At 36.5% G+C, this 17,748-nt stretch overlaps 1 long non-coding RNA gene and 1 pseudogene across 1 annotated transcript; one reads left to right on the top strand and one right to left on the bottom strand.

Annotated features, from left to right (window-relative positions):
* The window catches only part of LOC141691403 (uncharacterized), a 508,513-nt pseudogene that overhangs the window by 147,573 nt on the left and 343,192 nt on the right, over positions 1-17,748 (top strand).
* On the bottom strand, positions 12,802-17,381 carry LOC141693764 (uncharacterized). The gene is made up of 5 exons (XR_012563240.1): positions 17,245-17,381; positions 16,821-17,066; positions 13,932-14,614; positions 13,691-13,822; positions 12,802-13,605 (listed from the first exon to the last, which is right to left on the bottom strand). It is a non-coding gene; the product is annotated as an uncharacterized LOC141693764 (long non-coding RNA).

Below are 17,748 nucleotides of genomic sequence, written 5' to 3'. Positions count from 1 at the left end.
AACATTATCAACTGCAAAACTGCCAAGGAAGTCTGGGATACTATACAGATAATCTGTGATGGCACTAAGCAAGTTAGAGAAAATAAGATGCAACTCTTGATTCAGCAATATGAGCATTTTCACAATGAGGAAAGTGAGTCACTCACTGACATTTTTAGTAGATTTTAAAAACTACTAAATGCTCTTAAGTTGCATGGAAGAGTCTATCATACTAAAGACTCTAATTTGAAATTCCTTAGATCTCTTCCAAAGGAATGAAAACCAATGACAGTCTCATTAAAAAACTCACAAGATTATAAAGAGTTTACTTTGGAGAGACTGTATGGCATCCTGAAGACCTATGAGCTTGAGATAGAGCAGGATGAAAGGATGGAGAGAGGAAAGAAGAAATGAGGATCCATTGCACTAGTTGCTGATTTGGAAAAGGAGAAGGAAGTGAAGATGGAAGCTGTTGAGTCAACTTCTAAGGTCTGTGAGAACAAGGGCAAGGGGCTTGCAGTAGAAAGTGAAGATTCATTGAGCCAAGATGACATGGAGAACATTGATGAGCACCTAGCATTTCTTTCCAGGAGATTTGTCAAGCTCAAGTTCAAAAAGAACTTTGGAGCAGCCAAGCCAAATAGAAACATGGTGGATAAGTCAAAATTCAAATGTTTCAAATGTGGCTTGGCAGGGCATTTTGCAAATGAGTGTAGAAAGTCAGATTCCAGTAAGAAAAGGTTTGAGTCTATGGATTATAAGCAAAAATACTTTGATCTACTCAAACAAAAGGAAAGGGCTTTTATTACACAAGAGAATGACTGGACAGCAGATGGTTTGGATGAAGATAAAGATGTCAGCTATGTCAATCTAGCCCTAATGGCCAAGTCTGATGAAACAGAGACAAGTTTCTCAAGCAATCAGGTAATTAATACAAACCTTGCACATTTATCTAAAGCTGAGTGTAATGATGCCATAAATGACATGTCTACAGAATTATATCATTTGCGTGTTACACTTAAGTCTCTTACTAAAGAAAATGCTAAAATCAAAGAAAACAACTTGTTTTTAAGTGAGAGGAATAATGTGCTTGAGTCTCAGTTTGTTGATTTTGAGAAACTAAGAATTGAGTGTAAGATTACCAAGGAGGAATTAACTGAGTCCTTGAAAAAGAAAGAGATTTTAAAGAAGCAGCTCGAGCGTGAACAAGAGGTGATTAAAGCATGGAAAACATCCAGGGATGTCCATGCTCAAATCACCAAAGTTCAAAGAATTGAGTGTTTTTGTGATGAAGCCTGGAAAAAGAAAGGAAGGACCCAAGAAAACTTGGGTACCAAAATCAACTTGATTTGATTTTGATGTGTGCAGGGAAATAGAAGGAATCTTTGGTACTTGGATAGTGGTTGTTCAAGACACATGACTGGTGATTCTACCCTGCTCACAGAGTTTAAGGAGAGAGTTGGCCCAAGTATTACTTTTGGAGATAATAACAAGGGTTATACTGTGGGATATGGCTTGATTTCAAAGGACAATGTCATCATTGAGGAGGTTGCCTTAGTGGATGGTCTCAAACGCAATTTGTTGAGTATCATCCAGCTTTGTGACAAAGGCAATTCAGTAACCTTCAACAAAGAAGCCTATGTTGTGACTAATAATTAAAGCAACAAAGTGGTTCTCACGGGTGTGAGAAGAGAAAATGTGTATCTAGCTGATTTCAACTCATCCAAAGCAGAATCTGTAACTTGCCTTCTCAATAAAGCAAGTCAGGATGAAAGTTGGCTATGGCACAAGAAGCTATCCCATTTAAACTTCAAAACCATGAATGAGCTGGTAAAGAAAGAACTAGTAAGAGGCATTCCTATAGTGGAGTTTACAAAGGATGGACTGTGTGATGCCTGCCAAAAAGGGAAGCAGATTAAAGCATCATTCAGGAAGAAACTTGATTCAACAATTGAAGAGCCTTTGCAACTGCTTCACATGGATTTGTTTGGACCAGTCAATATATTGTCCATCTCAAGGAAAAGATTTTTCCTAGTAAGTGTAGATGATTTCTCAAAGTTCTCTTGGACTCATTTTTTAAAGTCTAAAGATGAGGCTAGTGAAATCATCATCAATCACATAAGGCAAGTCAACAATCATCCTGATTTTAAAGTTAGAAGAATCTAGAGTGACAATGGAACTGAGTTCAAGAATTCTGTCATGAGAACATTTTGTGAAGAAAATGGGATTCTGCATGAGTTTTCAGGAGCAAGGACTCCACAATAGAATGAAGTAGTGGAAAGGAAGAACAAATCACTTATTGAAGCTGCAAGGACAATGCTTGAAGAATCTAAACTACCAACATATTTCTGGGCTGAAGCTGTAAATACTGCATGCTACACTCAGAACATTTCACTGGTTAATCAAGCAAGATGCATGACTCCCTATCAATTGTTCAAGAACAAGAAGCCAACTCTAAACTTTCTTCATATCTTTCGCTGCAAATGCTATATCCTGATAAATCAAACTGATCAAAATGGGAAGTTTGATGCTAAAGCAGATGAAGGAATTTTTGTTGGATATGCTATTGGTAAAGCATATAGAGTCTACAATCTAAGAACCAACATTGTTGTGGAATCTATACATATTGTGTTTGATGATAAAAAGATTGAAGGACTGATAGATGAAGATTACCATGAGAGCTTCAAATTCAAAAATGTGGAGATGGTTAGTAATGACAGTGATGATGAGAGTGATCAAGAAACAATGTCTAAGGATAATGCAGACAAATCTACCACCAATGAAGCACAAAACTCAACATCCGTCGAGTTGCATAATGCTTCATCCGTCGGAAGGCAATATGTGTTATCCGTCGGAAGACAACCTGCCTCATCCGTCGGTACTCAAAATTCACCATTCCTCGGGTTATCAAAAGGAGCAGGAGGTCAAGACAGATCACCTATAGAAAATTCCCCTTTCTCAAATCAAAGATCCATAAACTCAGGGGGAGTTTCTAGCAATCAAAACTCAATCACACATGAAGACAATCATGAGGTCTCTTCATCTAGAGCTAATCTACCTCAACAAAGGAAATGGACAAAAGATCACCCCTTTGAGCTTATCATTGGTGATGTTTCTTCTAGAGTTCAAACAAGAAGAGAAACTCAGGAAGAATGTCTATACAGCAGCTTTCTGACAAAGGAAGAACCAAAGAAGGTAGAAGAAGCTTTGTTGGATCCTGATTGGATTTTAGCTATGCAGGAGGAGCTAAACCAATTTGAAAGGAATAATGTATGGAAGCTGGTACCCAAGCCTAAAGGAAAGAATCCAATAGACACCAAGTGGGTATTCAGAAATAAAATGGATGAAAATGGCATAGTAATCAGGAATAAAGCTAGATTGGTTGCTAAGGGTTATTGTCAGCAAGAAGGAATGAATTTAATGAAACTTTTGCTCCTGTTGCAAGACTTGAAGCCATCAGAATCTTCTTAGCCTATGCAGCCCATACAAATTTCAATGTCTATCAAATGGATGTCAAAAGTGCCTTTCTAAATGGAGATTTTGGAGGAAGAAGTGTATGTTAGTCAACCTCCTGGTTTTGAAGATCCAAATTTTCCAGAATATGTCTATTATCTTCTGAAAGCACTTTATGGACTGAAGCAAGCACCTAGAGCCTGCTATGACACTTTATCAAAGTTCCTTTCGGAAAATCATTTCATAAGAGATACTGTAGATAAAACTTTATTTTTCAGAAATGTTAATGGCTCTAGTATACTTGTTCAAATCTATGTAGATGATATTATTTTTGGCTCTACAGATGAAAAACTTTGCAAAAAGTTTGCCAAATTGATGCAAAGTAAGTATGAAATGAGTATGATGGGATAACTAACTTACTTTTTTGGTTTGCAAGTTAAGAAATTAGTGATGGAATATTCATTAGTCAAACTAAATATATTTTTGATCTTTTAAAGAAGTTTGATCTAATGGATTGCACATCTGCAAAAACTCTCATGGCCACTGCAACTAAGCTTGAACTAAACACTACTGAAAAGTCTGTGGATATTTCAAGTTATAGAGGCATGGTTGGCTCACTTCTGTACTTAACAGCTAGTAGGCCAGATATAATGTTTGCTACATGTTTATGTGCTAGATTTCAGGCTGATCCTAGAGAATCTCACTTGATAGTTATTAAGAGAATTTTCATATATCTCAAGGGAACACCAAAACTTGGCATTTGGTACCCTAGAGATTCTGGTTTTGATCTAACTGGTTATTCAGATACAAATTATGCAGGTTGTAGAATTGATAGAAAGAGCACAACAGGAACTTGTCAATTTTTAGGAAACAAGCTTGTGTCCTGGTTCAGTAAAAAGCAAAATCCAGTTTCTACTTCTACAACTGAAGCTGAATATATTGCTGCTGGCAGTTGCTGTGCACAGATTTTATGGATGAAAAATCAATTGCTAGACTATGGTTTGTAAGTTGAGAGGATTCCTATTTTCTGTGATAACACAAGTGCAATTGCCATCACTGAAAATCCAGTGCAACATTCAAGGACAAAGCACATAGACATCAAGTACCATTTCATAAGGGAACATGTGATGAATGGTACTGTGGAATTATATTTTGTTCCAAGTGAGAAGCAACTTGCAGATATCTTTACCAAGCCACTGGATGAATCCACCTTTTCAAGGTTGGTAAGTGAGTTAGGTATGCTTAATTACTCTTAAATTTATCTGAGTTATTTTGCAAGTTGTAATGTAGCCAGAAATTTAGTTGATTTTTAAGTCTTGGGTGAAATTTTGGCTAAGTCAAAATTTGCATCTCGACGGATGACCCTTATCCGGTCATCCGTCGATATACTACTTGCTAATAAAAGTCAATTATTTTTCTGGAATACTATATGTCTCGACGGATATCAGTTTATGCTCATCCGTCGAATTGTCTAAATCTCAGCCGTTAATTCCCTGAACATTATCCATCGAGTATACTTACAGTTTGTAAGCATTACACGACGGATAATGGGTGGAATTTTTACAGTTTACTTTTAAACGGCTATTTTAGGCAATTTCTATGGGTTAATTTACTTTACTTTATTATTTTTATCAGTTATTTTTGAGATAGTGTAAAAGCTTATTTCATTCCAATTATTTTCTTTTATCATTCTCAAATTCAACTGCTTTTATTTCATTCTCTCTCAAGCAAATATTCTCTTTCTCTTCAAGCTTTCATTCTCTAACAATGACACCTATAGTAAAGATTATGTCTCAAACTGGATTCATTTATGAGAAGAACAACTTCACTGCTTTGGTCAATAAGGGTATTCAGCAATCAGAGGACTATCACAAGATGATGGACTTTGTGAAGAATTGCAAGCTAAATTACGCCATGCTGGAGTCACCCACAATCTTCTGTGAAGTTTTTGAAGAGATGTGGACCACTACTATCTACAACTCGGCTGACAATACCATCACTCTAACCATCAAAGGTAACGAGTTATGTATCAATAGTGATGTGATAAAAGCATGTTTCAAAATTCCTGATAATAATGTGACTTCACCACACAATGACACTGATATTATCAATATGCTTAATTCCATGCATTATGCACTTCCTACTACTAAACTAAGTGATATTAGGAGATTGGGTCTTAGGAAGGAGTGGAGTTTCTTGTGTGATGTGGTTACTAAAGTTTTCTCTGGAAAAGTCAGTAATTTTGATTCAGTGAATATTTCCATGCTTAACATGCTATACATGCTAGTTACAGATAAATTTTATAATTTCAGTGACCTTGTCTTGTTTGAGTTGAGTTTTAAACTATGTGAGTTAGCTAAAAGAGGAAAGAATGTGTATTATGCTAGATTTTTAATGTTATTGGCTAACCATCCATGTCAAGAGATTGTGCTTGAGAACCCAAACAACAAACTGGCTTGTTGGGTTCAAGAGAGAAGCCTCATTACAGATTTGAACAGAGCCAACCATCACAGGGATGTGCCAATGTTCTATTTTCCTGTAATGCAGGCACCTCAGGTAAGTGAGGTAAGTTCATCTATCCCTACAACTATTCCAACCTCCACTATTTCTTTGACTTCAGGAGTAGCTATGACAACTGTGCCAATGACCAAACAGTTGCCTACCAAAGCTTCCAAACCCTCTACAATTTCCAAATCTAAATCAAAGAAAACCCCCTCTGGCATCTCTCAAAAGATGCCAGTTGAAAAATCCATAAAACTAAAATAGGGGAGTGTGAAGGAGGGAAAGTCAGGTGAGGGAAGGGGTGAACATCAAAGAAACCCCAAGAATAAGGTTGGAGAGTTGAGTGAATCCCAGCCTAGACACACTGTAGTTTCCCAACAAACTGCAGTGCTTAAAAAGGATAAAAGCTCACTTCTAGCTGCATCCTCCCAAAAGGATGCAGTTATTGAACAAAGCTCTCAGCCAAGAGCACAGGCCCAAAGGGTTAGGGACACAAGCTCACCCCAAACTTACACAAGAAAGAAGAAATCTAAAACCTCTGGGGATGCACAGGGCACACACAGTGCAAACTGGTGCTAAAGACACAGTCCCTGCACTCTCTCAAATTCAGTTTGATGTGGCTCCAATAAATGTGGAGTCACAGCCAAAATCTCTAATAATAGAAGCATCTGAAACACCATACTCACCAATAAACTCTCTGGAAGTGGATATGATAAACACTTCAATTCCTGATTCCCCTTCTTTAACTCTGTTGGTGAAGCCAAAATCTAGTGCAAGTGAGCATCATCTTTTAGATGATTTGTTGGCTCACTTGCCAATTCTTTCAGATACTATTGTGACATCTGCGCCCCAAATATCTTCAATCAACACAGAGTCAACAATAGTTTCTATTCCCACCTCATTCATTACCACTCACTCGATGGATATTACTTATCCGCCGAGTATCTCTGCACAACTTCAAACTTCAATTATTTCAAGTGCAGAAGATTTAGTGGTTGTACAGTCACTCTTAGGACTGAGAGAGGAGAGTGTATTGAGTGAGAGGTTGGGTTGCTCCCAGGCAAAAGGAGAGGAAAAGAGTGAAAATCAACAATCCATTTATTCAGGATTGGCAAAAGTGAGTGAGAGGAGTCCCACCTTAGTAGGTGAAGGTGAGGGTGTGAGGGTGGGGAGCCAGGGTGAGACCCTGATGCAACAAAAAAGAGATTATGAGAGAAAATCAGGTACAGAAGTAATAAGGGTGGATACATCCATTGCTCATGAGTCAATGATTGTGGATGATGCTGAAAAGGAAAGACAATTTCAGCAACATTACAAGCCTGTAATTGATAACATTTCCTTGGATGCTGACACATTTATACATCATGTGTCAGCCTATCAATTGTTGGCTGCTCAGGACAATGAGGAGGCAGAAAAGACATTAAATTTGGTGCATACTTCAGAATCTCTAAAAAGGGATAAAGTTGCTGTCAATTTAATGCCTCCTACAGCTGATTAGCCATCTGAAGAATTTGGAGTAAATTCTAATGATGATGACTCTATTTCATTTGATGGAAGCATGAACTTAGGGGGAGATGAATGCCCAAGTTCTACTCCTGATCTACCTGAATGGGCCTTGACTAAGGAATCCACACCTGGACAACTCAATGTATCCTTGGTCAAACAAATCATGTATATCCAAAAGGCCATTCAGAAGAGCTCAAATGCTGGTACCAAGGATGTTCTTCAAGCTCACCTAGATTCTTTACATCTAATGAAGCTACAGCAAGTCAGACAGAATCTGAGTGTAGATGAAATCAAAAAGGATATAGCTGACTTGAAGACCTACAATTCTGAGAAGCTGGATTCAGTCATGCCATATGGTACCATACAGGATCTATTACTGAGACTGAGGAGAGAATCAGATTCTGAAAAGAAGCTAGCCAAGTTGGAAGATAGAGTTCAAGTCATTGAGAATTCTGTGGACATCCTTCTTTAAAATCAACAGTCTCAGACAAGTCTTCTCATGCAACTGGCTAAAGCACAAGGCCTAACTCCTCAACTTGATGATAACAAAAAGGGGGAGAGAGAACCAAGTAAGGGGGAGAAAGGACCAAGTGAGGGGGAGAAACTTCAAGTACAAATCAACAAAGTAATTGTACCTTCAATTACTGTCTCCAAGCCACCAGTTGCAGATGGTATAGATCTAATTAAAGCAGCAGCAAACTTGAAAGTTGCTGAGAAAGGAAAGTTGAGTTTGATCAACTGGGAGAAGATTGATGAGGAGATACGGAAAAAGTTTGAATTTCTCAAGGAGCCAGTTAAGTCAGCCATCCATCACTCTCAAGTCAAGCAAATAAGTGTGAATGAGATGAGCATGAATTATCTGGAAAGAGGACAATCTTCCTGCATCAAGTCTACAAAGGCTGAAATAATTCTTAAACCAAGGGCAAACTATCCAAAATTATCTTTGAAGAACCCCTTGGACACTGTGTATGAGACACCCAAGCCTGATGAGAAGAAGCTTCTGTCAAGATCATTTGTATTTTATAAAGATCCAGCTGAATCAGCTTCAAAAAGGAGAATTGCTAAGATATTTAGAAATGGAAAGAAAATTTGTGTGATAGCTGGACATCCTCAATTTGCTCAAGCAAAGAGAGAAGAAAAGGCAAGATTAAAGCAGGAAAAGAAGCAAGCTACTCCAGATGCAAAGAAGACTAAACAAAAGAAAGAGCAGATTGCTATCTTAGCCAAGCTACAGGCTGTAAGTTCATCTCAACAAATTCCCTCTCAACCTTCTGAAGCCACTGAATCAAGGAAGCAAATTGAAGAACAGAAGAAATCCCCAAGAAAGAAAGAATTGGCTAGAAGAACAAAAAGGAAACTGGATATTGTTGACAAAAAATTGGAAGATCAATTTCCTAAGGTACCCACACCAGCTACAAATCAAGCATCAAAGCCCTCTGTGGTATTTGAAGATATAAGGGTGGTGGATCCCTACAGGAATATTCATGGTGAACCTATTGTGCCCAAGGATGAGCCAATAGAGTGGGATAACATACCAATTCCTGACTTCAGTTTACCAATCCTTAGCAAGCCAAAAAGGACAAAGTCAAGGGCAGTCAAGAAAGTGAAGCTGTCACCTCTCAAATCCAAATCAGTAGTTAAAGCTCAACCCAAAGTTAACAGGGGAGACTACTTGTACTTGTGTGACATCAAAGAGTTTTCAAATCTAAATATTTATCTGGATGAACTAGATGAAGTGAGGGGAATTGATGCATACAGAAACCTACCTGAAAGGTTAGTGTTCAAGTACAAAGGAGGAAAGGAGATTGTGTGGCCACTTCACAGGATTCTTCAAGAGAGCCAAGCTGTACTGATTAAAATTTATTCATCCTTTAAGAATTTTGGGTTCAATATCACTGCAAGAATACTAGTATTGAAGAAGATTGAAGAACTAAGGAGTATTAGAGCTAAAGATGCACTCCCAAAGACTCTAATCATCCCATACACATGGAGAAGAGTGCATCTAAGGTCCTACTGGCTGATGGAATTCATAGATGACAAAGGTGTGAGAAGATTCTTCAGGTTAGAAGACCAATTGAGTATCTCTAGCAATGAGACTCTCTTGGAAATGCAAGAAAAACTAGATCTCTCAGAATCTGATGAACTGGAATTCCGCAGGCAGCTCCAAAATCAGATTGATGAAAACAACAGGAAGCTTGGAAGAAGATCCAGACCTTCAAGAAACTAGAAAAATCTGCTCAGGCTAGAGGAGCATCTTGAAATGACTGTGAGCCAAACTTTGTTCATTTTGATTATTTGAAGCACTTTCAGTATTATCTACTTGTCTTTAAAGCTGTATGTTTAGGATGTTTTGTTATCATCAAGTATCTCTTAATTTATGGCTACAATTCCAGTAGACATAAATTGGGGGAGATTGTTGTGCATATGTTGTGTACTTGATGATTTCATAAACAAAACATCTAAGTAGATTTTACTTAGTGAAATAATGTAGCACTCGACGGATAAGAATTATAGTCCCGACGGATAACTCATTATAGTCTCGACGGATGTTGACTTATTATCCATCGAGTGAGTAGCTTATGTAATAATGAGTCTGTAGCACAGTTCTGTATACATCTTTGTATAGATTCTGTAGTAACCTATAAGTCATGTTGACTTTAACTAGATATGCAGAATAGATTGATTAATTGTATATAAATGATATCTTGTAATTCTGCATAAGTGAAATGAAGTCAAGTGCCAAAATAGCTACCGACGGATGATTAACAAAGCCATCGACGGATGATCAAATGACTATCAACGGATGTTTAATATAGCAGTCGACGGATTATCAATGAAGCCATCAACGGATGTTCATAAAGTCGACGGATGATCATATATCCAATGGATGTTCATAAAGTCCAATGGATGATCATATAAAGAATTCAAACAGCAGTTGAACAGTGAAAACTGAGCACAACCGTCGAGATGTATAAAAATCTACTGTGGAAGTCCATTAACTGGGTAATAGAGGACGAAAAGTAGCAAAGCTTAAGACTGATAGTTTTTATATTTATTCAGCCTTTTTGACTTTGTAATCTTGGTAATATATAAACCAAGAACGTAGCAAATAAAAATATGAGAGATGGGATACAAAAACAGAGAAATCTTTGTAAGCAGAATCTTTAGCATTTCCCTGTATTCTCAGTAGTTCAATTTGTAAGCAGCTGTGAGCATTCTTGCACACAGAGTTCTCTCGATATATAATATATATCTCTGGTGGAATTGTTTAAATCCACCAGAAAGTTTTTAAAGACTCTTGTTTTTAATTACTTATGTTTTGATTCAATTAAGTTTCTATTCCGCATTGTTCTAATCAAAACACTTATATCTATATTCGAGTTGAACATTTTTATTTCGAGAAAAAGGTTCAAGAATTCCATTCAACCCCCCTTCTGTAATTCTTGCTATATTGTTAAGGGACTAACACCTTGCTTCTCTCATCTTTATTTTGTATATTTCTAAATCCCTAATTTTTCAATTGAATACATACATAAACACACACAACTAGATACTACGCCAATCTTAATAACCTGAACATCATATAGTTTATTGTTGTTCGACGGTTTAATTGAAGCGTGGCTTCAAATTCAGTGGTTCTTGAAAAAGTATTGTATCGAAGTAGATTGTTGTTCGAAGATAGTTGCTTTATTTGGTTGTGTTTATCAATTGATTTGAAGTAATATGTGAAAGTAGTACGAATTGGTTGCTATTTGGGTGAGAATAGCCATGAAAGCCTCATCTTTCTCCATCTCTGTGTATCTATATCTCTCTGTATATCTTGTATATCTATATAATTTAGGTTATATATTAAAAAAATATTTAAAAAATAATTTTTTTTTTCGAGTTTTAACGAGCCGAGTTTGAGCTGAACGAGTTCGAGTCGAGTTCGAGTCGAGCTCGAGCCGAACACACCAAAACTCGGTTCGAGCTTGTTTTGCTTAACGAACACATTTTTGTGTTCGAGCTCGAGTTTATATACGAGTCGAGCCGAACGAGCCCTTAACGAGCCGAGTCCGAGCTTGTTCACGAACATCTCGGTTCATGAACAGCTCTACCGTTGATATCGTCTGTTAGAGGTTTTTTGGAATTATCTTATCCACGATTTCCTCCTTGACAAATGGCAGTTTGATTCCCTGGCGAAAAATGCGGATCGTGACTGCTACCACCACCGAACTGACTCTGAGAATTCCGATCATCGTCTGCAATCCCAAGACGCAACCACTTCGCTCATATAGGCGTAATCTGTCTTTTAAAAGGAGCCCTCATCCATGGCCCATAAGGATTTATTATTTGATCTTCAGGAACTTCAAAAAGGCGACTGCAGAACTTATCAGAATGACCCAATGTTCCGTAAATAAAACGAAATGTCGGAATATTTTCGTATTTGAACGAAATCCAGAACCAATCCTCTGCTGCTTTTTTTTATCTTCATTCTTCTCTTGAGAGGTTTGTTAACATCTATTTCCACTCGCACTCGAAGATAATCCCTCCACACTACTGTGAAATTACTGGGACATGATGCTATGAATTTTCCAATGCTATTTCCCACCTCAGTTATGATTTTCTCGGTTATGAATTTTCCAATGCTATTTCCAATGTTTAAGTCTACACTTCGAGGATTTTCTCCTTCCTTTAACCGACGCATAATTAGAGCTCTTCTATTAAAAGATCAGGGGCATCCCTCCATGACTCTTTAAACATCCTCCTCATGATAAAATTGGAACATATACAGATTCATTTTCAATTCCTTCATGTAAACTCCTCTCCCAGGTATCCATAGGGTAGCCATTGTTTGTTGCATTGCAGAAAAATCTATCCTCCCATCTGATAGAAATCGGGCCACCACGCATAGTTTAGCGTTGAATCCATTATCTATGTGATGGTCCTCCACCAGAGTTTCTGGTTCTATCGATAATCCTCCTTCTTCCTCGTCTTCAAGAGAAATGTTGTTCATCGCGTACTCCAGACTATTCGTTGACGCCATTGACAGATCTTACGAGAGAAAGACTAAACTAACATACCATGTCAGAGAGACAAGACTTCCTATATACTTGTTATTATTATCATCCATATGCCATCTTTCGTCTGCAAAATGTTTACCGCTAGCGATGTATTCATCTTATATTACTATAATTTGTCTTTTCTCCAAATGAAACTCTAGCAGTCCATCATTAAATTACCAAATAAACAAATTTGTATCCGTGTAATTCATACGTGAATTTGTCAATTTTACAAATATTTGGTTTCGTGAACCATTTTTTTGTTAGTCTCCTGATACAAGACTCTAGTAGAGCCCCATCAACCAACATCAAGCCCACATCTAGCTATTGTGCTTTAACAATTACAGTCTAGTGCCTTGTTGTACTTACAAAAATTCTTACCCCAACTTTGGAAATCTGAAAGTCACCTCCTCCCCCCAAAACTTTTTCAATGTACCTACAAAAGTATCTGAAATTTTTAAATCAGCATTTGCCTCTTGCTACCTCTCTTGCACTTCTGCCCCTGCACGAAAACAAAAGCTCGAAGAACTTCAGGTTTAATTGAAGCCACAAAAAGCTTGAGCTCCAAAATCAGGATTTATACTTGTCGATTTTTGAGCATGCAAAATATTGACTTCTTTAGAGAGTCAACTATGATTAAAGTTCTTAATATTTAATCCTTTGCAAATGTTGCTCTAGAACTCTTTTAGCCAATTTATATCATACCTAAAATTCGCCAACTACAGAAGCAAATCTTTTGCAATTGAGAAAATAACTCATTGATGGCAGCTCGTGCCTGACAAAAAAAGAGAGGATATACCAGCTCCAGCGAAGCCATTGTAGAAAAAAGAGATCTTGACATAGGGATGCTATTGAGTACACATGGTACTCATTCAATCCTTCTACATGTGCGGATGGATACAGAAAATACCTGCTCCTTCATAAAGGTCATGTTCCCATCAGATACAAAACCAAATATAGGCTCCATCTTCCGCCAAAACGAACTTGACAAGGCGTGAGTTGCATTTATGTATAAATAACTGTTAAATATTAGAGTTACTCTTCGAAATGTAACCAAATGACTATAACATACCAGGATTAGAAACAGCATTTGCAGTAGCCAAGAGCTCTTCATACCCATTATCTGAACCAACAGGTAAAAACAACGAGTTTTAATATATTTGAGATAAACACGAATTAACTGTAAAAAAGAGATAAACACAAATTACATAGTTATTCCTGAAATGTTTGAAAACAAGTGCCGATCGAGGAAATCTGCTGCTGCATTCACTGTGGTATGCTTCTGACATGTATAAGCCTTGTGGTCCGAGGGTTTCCTAGTTGGCGGCCAGCCTGCTTTACTGAGAGTATTTATTAGACAATAAGACGTCAGTCATTGCCGCCGGTGAATAGAAGACAGGACAGCTATTTAATTACCCAAAGACTAGAAAAAAGACAGAACATCTCAACCTTTCAGTCTTATAGAAACCAAGTTTAGCACTTCTAAGCTGCTTGTCCAAGTGAAAAGTCGCCCAGTTCTCCCTTGCCTACGGACGCCATCTCCAAGATCCTCCTGACTAGCTACCTTAGTTTTCCTTGGTGGTAGGAGAAGAGGTGATAGTTTCTGAACATTCTTGCCTGATTTATCATCTAACTCATCTGATTTTTTGCTTTTACTAGATTTAGTTTCAGCTGCTCCAGATTCCTCACTTTCTAATGTAGCAGTTGGTAAAACTTCCCCTTTGGTTTAACCTGCTTCGGAGAATTGCCAGAAACGCGCATTGGAAAGCCTAATCCATTTTCACTGCTTGCAACATCAGATATAGTGTCTAAGGAAGTGGTTTCATTATTTCTTGGAATATTAGGACAAGATTTTTCCTTTTTGCTGAGCGAGACATCTTTTGTGGCCGGTGGTTATCCCATTAAGCAACTGGAGGTGATGACCCCTGTGCAGATGGGGTTCTTTTACTATTACTAGCCCTGACTGGAACCGGGTTCTTGCTTGTACAATGAGAAACTCCCAATCTTTAGCAGCAGTTACCCTCTGAATAATTGGAGACAGCTTCGGAACAGTACCCGAACTTGACCGTGGAGCACGAGGAGCTGCATTCAGTTTTGCACTTGATGTAGGACTGAAATCCCGTGTATTAGCCCTGAATCGGGGAGAAATGGTGCAAACATGTCAAATGAACTGAAACTGAATTTGCAGAGCGAAACAACAAGAAATATAAAATAATCAGTATAAAAAGCAAAGCTAATGGCCATTCTTAGATCCATATAACTATATTTAGTTTTATAGCCATAATATAAGAACTAAAATTATAAAACTCAACTCCAATGCATACCTATACATGAACGGATAAATGCATAAATGGATACTTAATCTTATATATAGGACCAAAAATATCATCAAATAACTAATAATGGAGTGCAAGGAGGTCCACTTTAGAACAAAGTAAATGAGTTGGATAAAATGTTAGCTAAATATGAAATTTCTTGGTTGTTTAATAGAACTAGCATTGGAGTGTAAAAGTTATTTTAACACCAAAAAGTCTATAGTCATTTTCCATACTTGCTCTTGTAGCTTTACTGTGAAAGTATTTAGACAGAAAGTATAGCAAAGCAAGCATAAGCTTTTCCATACTTGTTAATAACTCTGGTATTAACCATTTGCTTGTACGTACAGAAAAACTATGCACCAAGGGAAATTTTAAGTAGCAAGTGTACATACTACTGCTTGATTTCTTATATGCCTTCTTACAAAATTTGCCGCCTATAGATAAGTAGCTTCACTTTGCAGTACATAACCCACAATATAACACATTTGCATTTTCTCTCCAACTTCTGTTAGACTCTCTATAAACGATCCCATATTTCCATAATTAATAGATAGTAACACGAATCATTCTACGTCATGATTGTTTATATAGTCAGAACTATCCAGAAACAATATAGAAACAAAAGCATATAAAAATCAGACCTATTTCTGTCCCATGCAAATTTCAAATTTAGGGACTTAAAGGAAAATATCTACCTCTATTACCAGACTGTTCATTTTGCACCAAGTAGCCATGTCGAGCACTCGACACCCAGATATGGATTTGGACACTAATACACTTATTTTAAGCCAAAAATTTGTATCATTTTTAAAAGAATGTCTGTTCCGACATTTGGACACGGTTCCATATTAAGCACTTCGAGCTGAGTCCGGGGAAGACAAATAATACAACTGTGTGCATCATATTCAACTTCAGTTTACATGACAAAGGGTAAAAGTAACTCTAAAAAAAACTCTACTTGCATGAAATCCGGGGCCAGTAACAGACAGCACGATTTTTTGATTCACGGTGTGTCTATTACTCTTCCAGTCCATTGATGGAAACAAAAAGTGGCTGAGGGGATATTAAAAAGGCAACGGACAGTCTAAATTATAATTTAAAGGTACCATAAACATAGACAGTAAATTCTTCTTTTCCTTCATTCAAAAAGTAGACAGACAGCAGCACAGACAGCAGCATCCCCAGCACTCTCCCGAAAAAATATAGAAATTCATACATTAGTAGAAGAGTAAAGCTATTATGCTACTTCCTCTATACCATTTAATTCTATATATCACTTTTTGACATGTTTTTAAATACTTGTTTTAATTATAATTTCATAATATTTTTTTAGAATTTTTTTTTCTGAATAAAATTCTATATTTAAACTTTTATTCAAAAAATTTTTTTTGAAAAAAACATTATATAACTATATTTTATAAAAATCTCGAAATACGTGCAAATAATGCATGTATAGATCCTAGGGACGGAGGGAGTATATTACTATTATATATATTGGCTAACAATTGCAACTAAAATCATATATTTACTAATTTTGATGCTCGAGAAAGTAGCATCTCCTAAAACACCTAATTCCTGACGATCTCAAATATATATATATATAAATATATATATATATATATATGAGAGCTGTTCCCCAACCATCGTTAGATTTTCATTGCGGTAGTACTCACCTGCCGCAATGAAACATTGCGGAAGTCTGGAATAAAATATTGTGGATGATGTATTTCAACCAACTTGGTTGGGAATAATTTTTTATATATATATATATATATATTTAGGATAAAAATTGATATTAATTAGAAAATATATTAAAATTTACTGGAAGATCTCTGTCAACTAAAAATAAAAAATTTCCCTAAACCAAAACAGCTTCACCAAATATTTTATAAGCAATATGACTGTTACATTTTATGAATGTATAGTTTCAAGTTCAACTGATGTAAGAGTTTCAAACAAATTATATCTTTAAACGTTTCAAACTTTCAAGTATATATGAAGTCTATATATGTTGTAGTACCCGTAAGCATACGGATCACTCGATCTCGGGCGACCATCAGAAAGGAGTCTTGGGAGCACTCCTTGTTTTGGTTCCCTGTACCCATTAACAGCTTTTGATGCTGGTGAGCTTGGAGCCATTTCTGCCTTTATAACGGAAACCATCGCCGCCAACTTCACCTACGCTATTACTAGAAAATCTGAACCCCTCTTTATTATCCCTATCAGCAGTGCCAGGTGTCCTTGCAGGAGTACTTGGCCGAACATCCTGATAGATATTAAAAGTCAGACCTTTACAAGAAAATTGATACAAATTTACTATGACCAAGGGGAAAAGAAATCAACTATCTGGTTCAAAATTTTTAACAAAATATGAAAAGACAGCTCCAATACATGAAAAAAATTACGTAATAACAAATGAAAGAAACAAGCCAGAAAGACCATACAGTTTACTACTTTCTCAAAGCTAGTGGAAGATGCAATTAATACATTAATTTGTCTCCTGCAACTCATAAGATTTATTTCTTAGGAAAGAACAAGTAAATTTGTGTTATATCTGAGAAATACACAAGGACAATAGTACGACTGTGTAAAACAGCCTACAATATTGTGTAGAAAAGACAATATTTTTTAGCTTAAAAAAGAGGGACACTATTACGACCGACAAAACAAGCCTAAAAAGAATATTTCTTATATCAACAGTTTGCATATCAACCGAAACCAAAGTTTAGGTACCGTTTGGAAAATTTTAAAATAAGTAATTTATCACTTAAAATGTATAAGTGATTTATAAGTGATAAGTTGATAAAAACTTCTTATCACTTAAAATATATAAGTGATAAATAGATAAAAATTTATAATTTATATAAGTGTTTGGATAATTTATTTATAAGTCATAATTTTTTTTACTTAAATGAGTTAAAATAAATAATTTTTAAATATAATTTTTT

Source organism: Apium graveolens, chromosome 10, assembly GCF_009905375.1.
Source record: "Apium graveolens cultivar Ventura chromosome 10, ASM990537v1, whole genome shotgun sequence".
Classification (NCBI taxonomy): domain Eukaryota; kingdom Viridiplantae; phylum Streptophyta; class Magnoliopsida; order Apiales; family Apiaceae; genus Apium; species Apium graveolens.
The sequence above is the reverse complement of the archived record's forward strand: the minus strand, read 5'-3'. Positions and strand labels throughout refer to the sequence as shown.